Consider the following 17,330-nt stretch of genomic DNA (forward strand, 5'->3'; position numbering starts at 1 on the left):
CGACAAAAACGGGCAAGGGTTTTGGGGGGGAGGGGAATAGAAGGGGGGAGAGAATACGATTTTGAGAGATTTGAGAGGGGAAAGGAGGGGGCAGAAGGGAAATGGAAAGGAAAAGGAAAAGGGAGAAGAGAGGTAAAGGGAGCGGAGTACCCTTTTGTTGTTTTTTTCGGGGAATTTTGGGTAGTTACATCGTCCCTGTGACAAAACCTTATCCCCGTTATTATTTCTCAACTATTATTTTATTTTTGATGTTTGTTGCTGTTTTTTCTTATCAAACTATTATTGTTATTATTAACTTCATTATGATTATCATTATCATTATCTTTATGATAATAAATATTAATGATTATTACATTATCATTATTATTATCATTAGATTTTATCATTATCATTAGTAAAATTTTATTATCTTTATTTCTTTCTTATAAAAACCATTGTCATTAATGATAATATTTTATATTTTTTATTATTATTTTATCTCAAAAAATATTATTAGTACTCTTTTATCATTGTTTCATCACTAAACTTTCATTATCATTTCGTATCACTATTATAATTACAAAAATTAAATACTGATTATTATATTCTTCTGTTATTAGTTTCACGTTTATTATCATTATCATTATTGTTTATATTCTATTATTATAATTACGCATCTTATCTTTTTTGTCTTGTCACATTATCTTACTATCTTTATTATTAATATATCATTTCTCTATCAGCACAGCAGCAGCATTATCTTATCATTATCCTCACTGTCTCATTATCCATACATTATTACCAATTAGTTGTATTTGCCTTATTTCCATTATTGTTGTTATTTTCCCTAGGTGCCTTTTAACGCTTATATTATCCCTTTCGATATTACGTTATCATCTTTCACATCATCTTTTGGGTATTTTTAGATGAGGATAAAAAAGTTTTTGATATAGAGTATAGCTTAAACCATTTACCAATACGAACGGAGGAAAAAGGTGCAAATTATACAAAAAAAGGAAAAAAAAATACCGGGATGAAGTGCAAATTTAAAAGCATAATGCTTCGCTGAAGTCAGAATTTAGGAATTTGTACAATCTCTGAAAATCTAAAAAAAATCTAAGCTGATTTCGTCATGAGAAGTGGTGTCCCAAGGTCCAAGAATTTGTTTTAAAGCTATAAGAATGTATGGTCCTTTTTAACATGTCCCCAAAAAGTAGAATAATACCCCAGAGCCCGTTTTTATAAAAACTTGTTTTTTTTTCAAAACTTTCCCGGTTTTTTTGAACCCTTATCGATCTAAAGGGGCAAATTTTTTTCCCGGAAGGGTAATGGCCTGAAAATCAAGGTGTTTATAAAACCTTTGTTTTTTTTCCCCGGCTTTAGCAGAAAATTTTTAAAAAAAGCTAAATGTTATAAGGGAAAAAATTGTTAAAAGAAACTTTTAACTTTTTCCTTTCTAAAAAAAATTTTTTAACATAAAATTCTTTTTTTAAACCAAAAAAACCTTTAAAAAAAAAGCAAAAAAATAAAAATCATATTGTTTATTATTTTAGTTTTTTTTTTACAAAACCCTCCTTTTCTCACCAACAAAGGGGCACCCATCACATCATAAAATTTTCTTTGGTTTATTAAATAACTTTTATAAAAAACCGATGCGTTTAAAAAGAATTTTTTTTTTTTACAAGTTTTTTTTTACTTTTTTACAAAAAGAAAAAAAATGGATAAAGGGAGAATTTTTTTTTATTTTGTGCATGTAGTGCCCTCTGGGTTAAACATGTAATGATGATAGGGGGATAGTGGGCAGTACATCGTTCTTTTTGCTAGATACTTTACACAAAATTTTGGATGATGCTAATTTCCGATTAGTAAAATAACTTTGTAAAAAAATAATTTGATTAGTTCTAAAGATTAACACCACACACCACATATTATAGAAGATAGAAAAAGGGAAAAATAATATATATACATACATATATAATATATATTAATATTATATTATATATGTGTGTGTGTGTGTGTGTGTGTATGTGTGTTGTGATCCAGATAAATCGAGACTTTCCCCCTGGCTGTGCCTACCTTTCGAAACTTTTTTTCGATGGGTTTAAAAATATGGTTGTTTTTGGTGAATGTGGTACAAAACCTTCGGGGTTTGCCGAAACTCGCATTTGCTGCGTGAATGCGACTTTATTCTGCTAAAAAAGGTTTCTAGTTCGGGGAAACCAAAGCTTCCTCTAGCAGCAAAACGTCTTAGAGGACTCCACAGAACTTGGGCCATGAATCGCCCGGCTGGACCCACGTAAAGCAGATCGCCTGCCCCCTCCAGCACATCCACTAAAAAACCAGCGCGATTCTGACGCTTTTTTGTGCTCTCCACAATGTTTTGTATTCATATAGGGGTGAAGAAATAAATTTTTACAGTGGGGGGCTTGGGGTGTATATACCATTCCAATCCATTTTAAAAACTTGAGGCATCCATGTAAATCTTTCAATCCATATAATACATTTAATCCCCATGTAACTTTAAAACTCTCCCTGTTTTACTAAACCATGGCACCAGAGGTCATACAGACTGCTTTTGCTTTACTTTTTCCCAATGTACTGATAACAACTAATCATTTGATTTATTAACGGTATTGAAATGATGATTATATTTTGTTCTTGATTGCCATTTTCATGGTGAGGGGAAAAAAATTAGATACCCTTTTTATTTTTGATACTCAAAAAAATTAAAAATAAATCCTAGACAAAAAATGCATGGTCCTCGAAGCGCACCTAAAAATATCGGGTCCGTTTTTGAAATAAGAGGTTATTTTGGTAACCTGGCCATGAAGATGCTAAAAAGATGTCCCCCCCCAAAACCAAAGAGAGCGTTCGGGTCCTCTTGACCGTAAGAAAAGGAAATGAACTTTTCTTCTATGTGTGTAAATACATTTATATCATATATCTGAAAAATTATAAAAATTAAAAATATGTATAGATAATTATTGTTTATTTATTATGTATATAGTAATACTACGCACATATACACACATACACATATACCTTTTTACATGTCTTACCATAGTCCCCCATTTGCGAAGTACCTGGCTACACGTTTACTGTAGTTGACTGGACTTTATAAAAGGCGAGGGTGCACTTTCCGTCCCCCAGGGGTTTTTTTGCTTTGGTAATCATTTTTGGTGGTTCTCACTTTCCCTCATATCTACGGTTGACTCATCTGCTACCGTATCTAGGTTTTTCCCTTTCCCCCAAATTTTCAAAACCCGGGGGCATTTCTCTTATATACACCACAGACACAACACACACCACAACACACACCACACCAAAACACAACACACACACACACACACACCATATTTATATATATATTTATATATATATTATTAAGTTGTTTTTACGTATATGTTATTGTATTTTTAATATATATATATTATAATTATTTAATGATATGTTATATATTATATGTATAAATGTAATGTCTTAAAATATGTTATGTATTAATGTTATGTATATATATTTATTTATATATGTTATATTATACTATTTTTTTTTCAAAAATAAGATATATTGCACACATCATGTTATAAAAAACATCATGTTATAAAAATGGGATCATGCTTGATCAAATTACGACATTGCCTCGTTAGCTAAACTATAAGATGTGGAAAAATTCTATTTCTGTTACAGGATGGGGAAATTCTTTTTTTCAAAACCGTGGACACGTGGCTTTTTCCACGGGACCAAAATGTCAAAAAAAAGAACCACACGCTCAGAGAGGGCGAGGTCCTTTTTATTCTGCCTCTTTTGACCGGGTTTCGTGCTAAGCACCACCGCCAAAGTTCAGCTCCCCCTCCCCGGGGCAGCTGACCGTGACCTCCGCGCGGCCCGTTTAAAACAGAATGTCTTGTGTGTTTTATACTGCGTGTTATCAACTCTCAGAAAAAAAGATCAAGCCGTTAACAAGTATAACTCCCCCTCTGTTCCCATTGTACTAAGGATGTGCCTTGTAAAAAAAATCTGGTGGCAGGGGGGCGCTGCGTCCTTCCGGCTCGCAGCTGAACCAAATCTCCAAAAAAAACCGCTCGACCGCTTCAAGCTGGTAAAAAAAAAAAAAAAACACGTAAGTAAAACTTTTGGGGCCCCCCTTTCCCCTTTTTCTTTTCCCTTCCTTCTCCCATACATTTTTTAAGCCGTTGTTTTTTTTTTGGGTTAAAAAGGTGAAAGACACAAATGGCCGTTTCTCCACTACTTTTCCCCTCAGATCGCTTTTCCGTGCATCGATATGTGATAAATAAACAAATTCGTTCGTTATTTTTAAAGAAAATTAAATTTATTTTCTCCGTTTTTAGGATTTATTTGTTTCATCTGCAACAATTTTTAACGCGTTCGTGTTTTTTTTATCGCGAATATCATTTCATTTTATCTCGTTCCAAACCCCTCGCGCCCACCTGCCCTTTCCCTTTTCTTTTTTTTTTTGGGGTCACTTTGGTTTAAAAAAAGGTTATTTCCTGTCTTGACCACCTCACTTTTTTTTTTCCCGGTCGGTGGCGGCGTGGGTGGGGTCGATACCATTGGTTCCCTCTAATTTGGAAGAAAACTATCATTTTTACATTTTTTTTTTGGTGAAAACGTTCTATGGGCGCTAAGCAAAGCGGGTAACAATTGTTTATTTGGATATAGCGTAGGATTTCCCCCCATATCATGTGCACAGGATTGCCCGATATTCCCCCGGGGGTTTGCGTAAACGCCAAATAGTCTGAGCTCCGTTTTTCGAGAGAAAAGTTTTCGTTCGTTGGGCCCCCTTTGGTGGGTGTGACCCGGGTTACGTCCGTTAATTAATGTGGACTGGGGTTTAAGCTAGAATCTTTTCGCTTTTAAATCAACCTTCTCCCCTCTTGAATTCGCTTGCATTTTTTTGGGTACCCCAAGCGTTTTTTGGATTCTGAAAATTTATATTCCTTCGGAATTTTGCGAGCGCCCTTACGATGCAGAAGAGAGCGGATATTATATTCGGGCTGAGTCGCTTCATCATAACGCATTTGGTAAGGATCCCCCCGTTTTGATTTTTTTGAATCGACGTGCAAAGCTGACTGTCCTCGGCAGTTCGTTTTCTGCCCGAAAGTTTTTTGCTTGAAAAAAATTTGGCGAATATTTTTTCATGTCCCCTTCTTCATGCGTACTTTTCTTTCGCATATCTGATATGTTGAATTAAATGTGGTATTTTAAAAATCGTAAATAGCTAGCATTGCAAATTTCTTCCTTTTTTATAGTGAACGCTAATATTCGTTTTTTGGATTCTTCTCTGTTGAGGTCACTCGCTTCCCTCTCATTAACGATAGCTGTCCTCCACACCATCACCCCATTCAGCTCACTCACACACACGGATAAAGACCTGACCCTTTTCATTGTCTTAGTCCCGGCGTAAAGATTTTCTCTTTACCCCAATTTTGTCTGTCGCTGTCTGTGTACGTTACATCTATTTCTTTTCTGTGTGACGACTAGGTTCAAATGTCTTCGCGGTCGCCGAGTCGTTCCCTTACTATTCTCATATCTATCAAGATGGTTGGGGTTCAAATAGGTCTATGCGACCGCTACTGAATCTCCCTCTTCTATTTTCTTTTTACCTTTTTGAAAATAAAACCCCAAAAGAAAAAAAGACGAAAATAAGTTAAAAAAAACCCAAAATTAAAAACCGTAATTGTTATGAAAAACCCGGGTAGTATAAATTTACCACCCCTCTTCTCTGTGCCTTTCTTTTTCTCTTCTCTGGCCCTTAGTGTATGATCTGGCTCCCCGACTTTATTTGCAGTCGGACCCACGGCACCGAAGGGGGACCCCCTTTGGATCGTAAGAAGGAGTCATCGAAGATCGCCCTAGGGCCCCCGGACCAGGTTTTTCGTCAGAAAAAAGGGGTTTCCTCAGATCCCCGTCTCCAGCATCCACACCTTTGCCGCAGGGATCAGTGCCCCGAAAAGCTGTGCCCGGGGGACCTGCAGATCCGGTCAACTCCAGGAGCTCGTAGGCGATATCAGCACCCCGGATGCCGCCCCTGCCCCCCCCCGTAGATCCGGATGAAGTTACGAGGACGTGTGGGGCGCGAAAGGCCCCGGACGGATCTGTGAGGGCGTGTGGACGAGGACGCCGCCGAGTTAGGCCCGGGCCAGGCTACAGGGGCAAACGAATCCGAAGTCAAGGAGGACCTTAGCGGACTTTCGAGGCGTGTGAAAGAGACGGACAGTTACACAGAGGACCAGGGGGATTAGGGCGACAGGGGCAGAAGCCCGAAAAAGGGACCAGGGCGACCACGAGAACGAGACACCACCAAAATTGGGCACCCTTGAAAGGGGCCTCGGGGCGGGCCGAGTAGGGGGGCCACAATAAAAATGTGGAAAAATTTTTATTTCTGTTACGGGTGTGGATAATTCTTTTCTATAAACCCGTGGGCCACGTGGCTGTTTTCCACGTGGATCCAAAAGCACAAAAAAGAACCCCCGCTCAGCGAGGGCGGAGGTCACATTTAATTTTGACCCGTTTGACCCCGGGGGTTCGTGCTAAGCTACCCCCCGCCTAAGTTCAGTCCCCCCCTCTCTCCGGGGAGCTGCCGTGACCTCCGCGCGGGCCCATTATAACTAGACTGTCTTGTGTGTTTTTACTGCGTGGTATCAAATCGAAATAAAGAGTCAAGCCGTTAACAGATAACTACCCCCTGTTCACCATTGTACTAAGGATGATCCTTTTACATACCTTCTATTTTAAGTTCAAAATGTGCTAATCATTCAAAAAATATTAATGGCATGCTTCTGGGAAAGGGGCAATTTTGGGCTTTGATTCAAGAAACCGAAAAAAACACGAATTCAAAAAAATAACCCCAAATAAAAAAATGGGCGCTAAATATCCCCCAATAACTGCTCAGAATAATCAAATAATATAATATATATATAATAAAATATATATAATTATATATATATAATATATATAAAAATATATAGAATAATAAAATGTTCCCCGCCCGACAACCCCAGGCATCGTACACCACAAATTACACGAATTGGCGTCTGCTATTTCGGGCAAAGAAGGACAGGATAACGGCTGTTCCATTAACTAGGGTAGTAAAAATACCCCGCACTCGTTCCCTCGCATCTTTTTGTTGTGTAGTTTTTCTTAAAGGAGGTTATTGGGTCGTCTTTTCGCGTGTTTTTTGGGGTCACTACACGCAGAGCTTTAGAAAAGTCTTTGAATGTTAACTTCTATTTTTTTATTCATTTATTTACCTTTTTATTTTTTATAATATTCTATAAAATGTGATGTTATCATAGCAAATTTTAAAAGATCAATTTCAAACAAGTGCTTAAAAATAGTAAACGACGTTGGAAAATTAACGAAATTTAAGAAAGGGAAAAAATAGAAGAGAAAAAAAATAAGAGAATGGGGGGGCCTTGCCCCCGCCAAACAAGACGTTGTTTATCACTCTGATTTTAGCTTCTTTTCACAAACCCAAGCTCTACTGCGTCAAAGACTCGAACGTCAAAAATAAGAGGAAGATTAAGACAAATTATCTTTATTTTGAGCTTCTTAAAAACCTCTCCATTATTGTCATAGTAAACTGACATCCGAAAAATTAAATACTGCGTTTAATAATGTTTTTTTTACTAAATTAAGATATCAGATATTTGGGGGACCTTTGATGAAAACCCCAAACACCGGAAACGGAAAAATAAAATCTTATGAATCGTGTTCTAGAACATATGGTTTTACTACAGCAATAATTTATATATATATATATATTATTATATATATATTATTAATGTGTTGTGTGTGGTGTGTGTGTTGTGGTGTGGTGTGTGTGTTGTGGTTGTGTGTATGAAATTTTTTGTGTATGTTATGTGTAGTTATGTTTAAATTTTATGTATACATACGTATTAATATATATACATATATGTGTGTGTGCGTGCGTGCGTGCGTGCATACATGATGCATGCTTACATACACACACACACAACCCCCACCACACACACACACACCACAACAACAAATATATTATATATATATATATATATAATATATTATATATATATATATATTTATTTATTTTTATTTTTTATATTAATATATATCATTGTATCATATATGTCATGTAAAATATGTGTGTATATGTATATTATTGTTATCTAACGTACTATATATATTTATATTATATATAATAATATATATGATAATATATAATATTATTTTTATTTTATATGCTATAATTGTTTATATATTATATTTTTTTTTTTTTTGTGTGTTGTATTCCCACAAACAGCCGCACACACACACATTATATTCGTTTATTATCATCATGCATATATATATTATATATATGTGGGTGTGATGTTGTGTGGGGGATGTGTGTGTGTGTGTGTGTGTGTGGGTGTGTGTGGTGGTGTGTGGTTGTGTGTGTGCGTGTGCGTGTGTGTGGTGTGTGGTGTGTGTGGGGTTTGTGTATCCATATGTATTATGTAAATCGTATGTATAAAATGTTGTGTGTGTGACTCGGTTATTCGTCACATGTCGATATACGTGTTGTTAACACACAAAAAAGGATAATCATTCTACTCATCCATCAACTTCTATCAAGCGGGTCAAAAACACTTAACCCCCGAGGACTAACTAAAGGAATAACATTCCCAAAAGACTTTTTTCTTCCTCAATTACCCTCACGAGGGGAAGTTTTCCCAACCCTTCACTCGTTTGGCTCGACGCTGAAACCTTGAAAACCAAACTGTTGGTCATCCGAGGGGAAGGATGAATAAAAATCGCACGGGGGCTGTGCGGGCGGGGGGAAGGTAAAGTCACGGTTGGGATGATGGAATTCGCTCGAGTAGGGAAGGGGAAAAGGAAATTCTTTGATTAAGGAAAGGGAGAGAGAAAAAAGGGGAACTTTTGAGTAAAGGGAGAGGAAGAGGGGATGGATTCGCTTGATAAGAAAGAGGGGAAGAATAGAATTTTTTGGGTAAAGAGGAAGGAAAGGGGGTGGTATTCGTTTAAAGGAAGAGAGAAGGAAAAAAATTAAATTTTTTGAGTAAGGAAAGGAGGGGGGGATGGAATTCCTCGGAAAAGGAAAGAGAGAGAGAGAGAGAAAAATGGGATTCATTTAAGTTGGAAAACAGAGAAAGGGGAGTAACGAAAACGTCGCAAAAGGAGGCAAAAGCATGGTAGGAAAAAAAACTGAGGTGGGTAAGGGGAAAAATGATAAAAAAGAAAAGATGCGAGAAGTAAAAAGGGAAAGCACATACGGGGTAAGAAGGAAGTATAATTATTTAAGGTAAAATTTAAGTTTTGGGTAAAAGAAAGGTGTAAAAATACAAATAGAAATTGTATAAATTAAAAAAACTCGCATGACCCTGTTTAAAACCAAAAAAAAAGACCTGATTTTAGAAAAAATCGTGGAGGGGAGAAGGACTTTCACACTAAGAAAAAACCCAAAGCAAAAGAATATCAATAAATGAGGTAAGAAAAGGGATTTGGATCATTTGTCACGATGAAAAAAAGACAAATGGAATGATGTTAGTCTATGGTTTGTTTCCCTTAAAAAGGAGAAAAAAAGACACAGGCTAATATAGGGGGGAAAAGGAAAAAACAGGAAAGAAAATTATAAAAAAAAGAGAAAAAATGCAAAAAATATGGAGATGGCAAAGAATAAGAGACTAAATACTATGATGGAAAAATTGAAGGAAAAGAATTTTTAAATCATCAAAAGAAAAAGGGAAAGCAAAAACTAAATAATTCCAATTAGGGAAACACAAATAAAGATAAATTTACTAACCAAACAAAAAGAAAATATAAATTTTTTTCCCTGCTGACTTCTCCTCCATCGTAAAAAAGAGAGGCACATTTTTATTTAAGCATGAGGGGGAGGAGGGACACGAGACGCGCGCCCTTCCCCTGGGCCCCGGGAAATCAGCACCATGGGGGCAGTCGCTCTTGTTTATTCCTTTTTTTTTATTTTTGGGGGGGGGGTTCTGACCTGATTGTTAATAAAGGGGAAATGTTTTTACATTTTTATCATTTTATTATTTTTTATTATTATTATTATTATTATTATTATTTTTATTTATTTTTTATAATTTTTTTATCATTATCTTTTTATTATTTTTTTTTATTTTTATCATCATCACATTATTATTATTTTTATCATTATAGTAGTTATAACTTTTCGCCCGGCAGTTGCAAAAGGGCCTGTTTTCTCTCTTCTTTGTCCTCGTTCTTTGTTTACGCGGTTTGCCTATTTTTTTTGGCGATCTTGGTTTCGGGTTTGTTATTGTTGCACTGTCAGCGGTACATTTCTGGTAGGAAAGGGTGAGACGATGGTAAAATGATATATGAAAAATAAAATAATTGAAATCTAATAATGATTTTACCAAAAAAATGTGTGTAATAGCACAACGATAAAAATAATACCATTAATAAAAGATAATATAAAAATATAAAAATGTAAAAAATAAAAATGATAATATAATAATATAAAATTGAAATAAAAAAAGACAAAAATAATAATAAAAATAATAATAAAAATGATAATTATGAAAATAATGATGCCTTGATCGATGATGATGATGTTTATATATGGATGAAAATGTAGAACATATTGATAATAAAACAATTTTGTAATGGATAAAAACACTTTAATCAAAATGCAACGATTTTTTATAATGAAATATCCCCAAAAACGGAAACTAAAAACGATACTTTCTCTTCTAACGTATAAAAGTAATGGTGATGATTATTACATCATTTTTATTTATTGTTATTTTCTATCATACTATTTTTCTCATCATTAATTATTACCATTATCATTATCTTTTCTATTGCCGTTGTCACATTATTGTTATCATTGTATGCATTATTTTTTCTTTGTTATTATCATCATTATATTATTATCATGACTATTATTTTCATCATTATCATTATCATCTATCCCATTATCCAACCTCTTTTTCATTAACACTAGCACTATCACTATTGTTTAAATGATCATTACCATCATTGTTATTTTATTTCATTAAATTATTACTAGTTATTATCTTTACTATTTTACTACTACTACTATTATTACTATTATCATTATTTCATCTTATCATTAAAATTATCTTAACACTATTTCATTAATTTGTTTTAAACCTTTATTACTTTTTTTTATTATTATTATCACATTGTATCACTATGTATATCATTACCTTAGCCATTGTCATCATTATTCATTATTATCATTATTTTAGATTATCACTATCATTTCTACACTATTAATATCATTAAGTTTCATTAAAACCATTATTATCATTATTTTTATTGCTTCATTATTATTACTGTTATTATTATTACTATTTTCTTTTTATCTTTTATTATCATTTTTTATTTTTTTATTTTTCTGTTATCATACTATTATCATTGTCTTATTATTATTAGCATTATTACAAATTATCATTATTATTCATCATTATTTCATTATCATTTAGATTTCTGTACAACTTTTACTCTCGTTATCATTACAATCCTTTTATCATTTTTATTCTATTATTATTATTAACATCATCATCTCATCATTATCATTACTTCATTACTACCTTTATTATTTTTTGGTTTTATATTATCATTATCATTATCATTATATTATTAGCATTATCATTATTTTAGCATTATCCCCTTTATTATTATTATTTTATTATTTTTTTTTCATTATTATTATTATTATTATTATTTTTTTCTCAGGATCATCTTCGTATTTTATCGTTATCATTATCTCTTATTATTTTATTATTAATATTATATTATATTATTATTTTTTTATTATTTATTTTATTATTTTTTATTATTTTTTTATTAATATCATTATCATATCATTATCCGTTCATTGTTGTTATTTACTTAACATTATTTTTTATTGTATTATTACTTTTTAGCATTCATACAATAATTCTCATTACCGTATTTAAATCATTTATAAAGTAGTCATTAGAAAAGTTTGATATTTAAACAGCAAAAAAATTACAACTGGTCAGCAAGTGATGACGTACTGATAAATAAAAATAAAAATAACAGTAATAATAAAAATAACAAGAGATGATATTGATGATAAATGATGATGAAGGAAAAAAAGATGTTAAAAATGATTGATAATGATAATGATAATAATTAAATAAAAATAGTGATAATAAAACAAGAAAAAAGGGAAAGTAAAAAATAGAAAAAGGGAAAATTAATAAAAATAAAAATAATATAATAAAATAATAAAAATAATAAAAATAACAAAAATTTTGAAAGAATAATTATAATAACAAAACAATAAATTTATAAAAAGTGAAAATGATGTTGCTGGGAATATCAGCAATAATTAAAAAATTTAACGATATATAATGATATTAAAAAAATACCCACATTTTGTTATATCATCATAACAAAATCAACGTAGTAGTAGCGCAGCATTAACGGTACAAATATTCTAAGATATCCCAATTACAACAGTTACAAAAAAATGACCAACAGCCTACCGCAAAATTCACACATTGGGTGTCCTCTATCACATATTAATTTTTTTGCTTTAAAAATAAATTTTTCTTCTATCTTATAAAATTGTAGCATATGTATATATCTAACGTGTGGGTGTGTGTGTGTTGTGGTGTGTGGTGTGTGTGTGTGTGTGTGTTGTGTTGGTGTGTGTGTGGTGTGTTGTGTGTGTGGTGTGTGTGTGTTTGCTGCGTGCTGCGTGTAACCCCTTTATTTATGTGATGTTACTGAAATACGTATGTCATTTTATTCTTTTATCGTTGTTGTATTCTACATCCTTGTGTAATCTTTTGTATTGTTAATCCTAAAAAGCATGTCCATTGCTTTACCTCTTTATTCGTCTCTCGTTGCCACCTAGACATTCCAATGTTTTGGGTTTTCTAAACCCCTTCCACAAGAGCTTCTTGTTTTAACGTACCTTTCATCACCAATTTTGGGATTGTTTTTGCACGTGATCTATGCCCATCTTTTGACCACTGTAGGAGATGGAGGGATGTGACAAACATAAGATTTACAGGGCATTAATAAACCGATAAAAAGAATAAAAAGGGATACATATTTCATAACATCCATTATAAAGTTGGGTTACAGCGTGCGTGGGGCGTGCGTGTGTGTGTGCGTGTGTGTGTGTGTATGTGTGTGTGTTGTGTGTTTTGTGTGGTGTGTGTGTGGTGTGTTGGGGTGGGTGTGTGTGTGTGTCGCGCGTGTGCGTGCGGAGTGTACAAATTTCTACTGTCGTGTGTCTGTATAAATATACACAAATAGTGATAGTAATTTTTTAATATTAAAATATAAAATGTATAATATATATATATTAATATATATATATTATATATATTGGTGTTAATTATACCCTATACATTTTATATTAATATATATTTATACATATATATATAATATATAATAAATATATAATATCATACTACATACTACATATATATAAAAATTCATATATATTTTTATTAATATTATATATATATATTATTTTATATATATATTACATTTAATTATCCCTTTATTATATTACATAATAAAAAATATATTACATATATGAATTGTGTATATTATTATATATTAATATATATAATATATATATATTATAGTCCCTTCTCTCTCTCTCTCTCCTATCTTCTCTCTCTCTCTCTCTCCTCTCCCCCCCTCTCTCTCTCTCTCCGTCTCTCTCTTTCTCTCCCTCTTCTCCTTTTTATATATATATATATAATATATATATTATATATAATAATATACATATTATATTATATATATAATATATATATACATATATATATATAATCAATTAAATATATATATTATTAAAATATATATATATATAGGGGTGTGTGGTGTGTGTGTGTGTATTTTGTGTGTGTGTTGTTGTGTTGGTGTTAAAGTTATTATATATAAATAAAGTAGTAGTTGTAAAAAATTTTGTGATATGTATATATGTATATAATTTATTTTATTATGATGTATTTGGTATGTTTAAAAAATTTTATATATTATATATATATATATATATATTATATATATATATAATTATTATTACCTGTAAAAAAAATACACCAGAGAGGGGGGGTGTCGTGTTTTTTTATTTGTCCTCGTACATCCACCCCCTTTACCTAATCGCTACTTTTTCCCCAAGTCTACAGGATATCGAGAAAAACCTCCCCTCCTACACTGGCAGGCCCCCTCCGGCCAGACCTCGGGCGAAGGTGATTCAGTGCGGGGGGAAGGCAACTTCACTCTGCCAAAGGGGAACCGCCCCTGTGGCCCCCTGTCGAGGGAACCATCACCGCCTCTCTCCGGGCCTCCAGGGGGCTTCATATTCCTTTTCGGCGACCTCTTTACAATCCCACAAGGGTGGGGTTTGAACGGGGATTATTCCGCACTGCGCTTTCTCATGGTTCGGATTGTTTCGAGCCTTTTTGATAAGGCTCATTTCTTGAAGAAACCGGGAAAATTTGGGGATTCGAAGACAGGTAGATAGATGGAAATAGATATAGATATGAGACAGCTATCTAGTAAAAAGTGGGGGACGGCCTTGTCAAAATCTAAACACGGTTTTCTGGGGGGAAAACAATCTCGCCCGCTTTACGCATGTCCGCCCCAGCGGAGGACGCAAAAAGGAGGGGTTTTGGAGAGAGTAGTCAAATTTTTGCCCCCTTTTCCTTATTGTTAAATAAAGCAAAAGTGTCTTAGAAAAAAAAATTTTGATTCAGAAATCATTCAAGGGGAAGAAGGAATGAGACATGATGGGTTTTAAATATATATTTTGACATTGCAAATACAATTGACTTTTTATACTAATTCAATTACTTTAAATTTCTATATGAATAAAGGATAGGAATTTTGACATGCTGCCTTGACCTATTTGGCACTCGTGGTAATTCTGCCTTCATGTGTGTAAAAGTACTGTACTCGTGTCAAAATCAAATTTTTTTGCTCCTTGTGCGGCTGGCTCGCCTCACTGCCTCGCCTATGACGGCTGGACCACTTTTGTTCAAATAAGGGTATAATCGCCATCGCTAACGGGGGTACCTACAACCTACGCATTTATTTGCCTGAACCACTTCGGTGTTTCAAGTCCCAAAGTACGGACCCCACGGGCCTAACTGTACAGCCAACCCAAAATTGGTGTCTGACAAGGGACACAATACGGGGTTGCATCAAGGCACTAAAGTAGAAAAAGGCACAACACCAAATGTCCAAACTGTGGCCAAAGCTCACGCCTGGAGCCGGGCTTGCTCTTCAGGAAAGGCGGCCCCTAAAACGGAAAGAGTTGCTAAAAGCGACCAATTTTGTGTTCCCCCCCCCCAGGCACCTCGTCTGGGGAAACAAAAGCAAAAAGGTTTCCCCCGACCTCCTAAGGGAAAGGAAACCTTGCCCCCCGCCAAAAACCGGGAGACTCCGACAATCGGGAGTTCCCCCAAGTAAGAAGTGCAGGGGAAACCACAGGAAAAAAGGTTCCAACCACCACAGGGTCCCCCCGACCCAGACAGTTTTTCGACGAGGGGGACTGTCGATCCGATACTCCCTGTGGCCCAAAGCAGGGGCAGTATCCCTGTCCGGGACCGAGGAAAGGGGGAAAAGGCATCAGTGTTCCCCTTTCACTCTTAAACAGACCGGGAAAAAGCTAAAGGAAGGAAATGGAAAAGGGCCCAAAATCGCCCAATCCTTCCCTCAACCCAGGTCGAACTCCCCTCCCCCTTCCCAAGCCAGCTAGCCCTCCAGGCAGAGCCTACCCAGGCTATGCCCTCCGGCAGAGCCAAGCCAGGCTATCCCTCCGGGCAGACCCAACCCGGTGATTCAGTGCCACAGCCAATCAAAAAAGCTGAGCCGCCCGGCAAGGCCCACCAATGCCAAAACAGCCCTGCCCCCAGAAAAAGCCAAGACAAAAGTCGAGCTCCCAAGGCTCTCCACCCACCATGGATCCGGGGGATGCCTGACGCCAAAAGAAGTCCTCAGCATGGGATCTCAAAATGGTTGTCGACTCCGACCTCAACCCGATTTTGACGATGCCCTCTGATGAAACTAAAAATTAAAACATCATGAACGAAATCAAATTTCTGCAGGGGAACATCTGTGGCTTCTCCTCAGGAGTCCTCCTCCACGCAATAGGCGATCAAGGAGCATTGACATCGTCATGCTCCGGAACATTATCACGGAAGCTGTTCCTTCTCAGGGTATCACGTCTACGCGCTCCACGTTCCGTGCAAAAAGGCCTATGCCCCGGGGTAAAGGCAAAAATTCCCTGCTCCGCAATAGCCGATGCCCCGCACTGTGGGAAAGTTGAATCTCTTGCCGTCAGATTCACGGGCCCGGGGCCCCCAAAAATTGTACAACTGAACGGCCACCTGTAGTGCTTAAAATCCCAGGTATGTGCTTCCGCAGCACACGCCCGAGTGATCATAGGGGGAGACATCAACGCACACCCCCCCACCCGGGCTCCCTGCAGGGATGGATGCGGCTGGCCTCAATACCCTGCCGAGACATTCCCCAGATCGCTCCCCCTAAACACCCCAGGAGCCAACGCATTGGAGGAGGGGTCCTAGACCTCACCCTGGCCACTGCGACTCTGGTGGAGGGTTTGGCTGCTGTCGATGAGCCCGTCACTAGTGACCATTATGGCCTATAAAAACCCCCTAGGGGATAGGGGCCCACCGAAATACCACGACCGAACCCCAAGAGGGAAAACAACAGGCCCAAACTGGCGGGCGTTCCAGACCCCTTGGGGCCCCGTCTGAAAAGAAATAAACCCCACACAGGGGGAAAAAATGTGGAAGTGCTAAAAGCCAGACTTGTAATCCCCATTGAGGGGCGCCTATGACCATACCCAAAAACTCGGCCTGGGTCCAGGAGTCACAAGGACGCGGGGACTTCAATGACGAGATTAGGGAGGTCACCACGGGTAACATGTGCCGAAAACATTTCCAAAAGGCAAAACCCCCGAAAAACCTCCCCTCCAAAGGGGAGGCGGTGGGGTGCCAAAGGAAACTCCCAGCAGGTGGGGCGGAAAAGTGGCGGGAAAATGGTGTGAGTCTTTCGATCACCGTACACCCCTCTCAGAGCTATGGCAAGGGGTCGCGAGCCCCACCGCTCACCCCGGATGCACGCCCCACACCCCCAGGCAAGGCCACAACTGGCGCAAGAGTTCTCTGCGAGAACGAGCAGCGCTCTGCCAGCCAAATGAGGGCAAGACAAAAACGCCTCACCAACAACTTCTCACATCGAGAAAGGGAGCCAAACCCGTAACTCAAACGTTACCCTTTTCTCTGAGGAACTAAGAGATGCCACAAAGCCAGTCCAAC

Source organism: Penaeus monodon, unplaced genomic scaffold (genome assembly GCF_015228065.2).
Source record: "Penaeus monodon isolate SGIC_2016 unplaced genomic scaffold, NSTDA_Pmon_1 PmonScaffold_381, whole genome shotgun sequence".
In the NCBI taxonomy this organism is placed as follows: Eukaryota; Metazoa; Arthropoda; class Malacostraca; order Decapoda; family Penaeidae; genus Penaeus; species Penaeus monodon.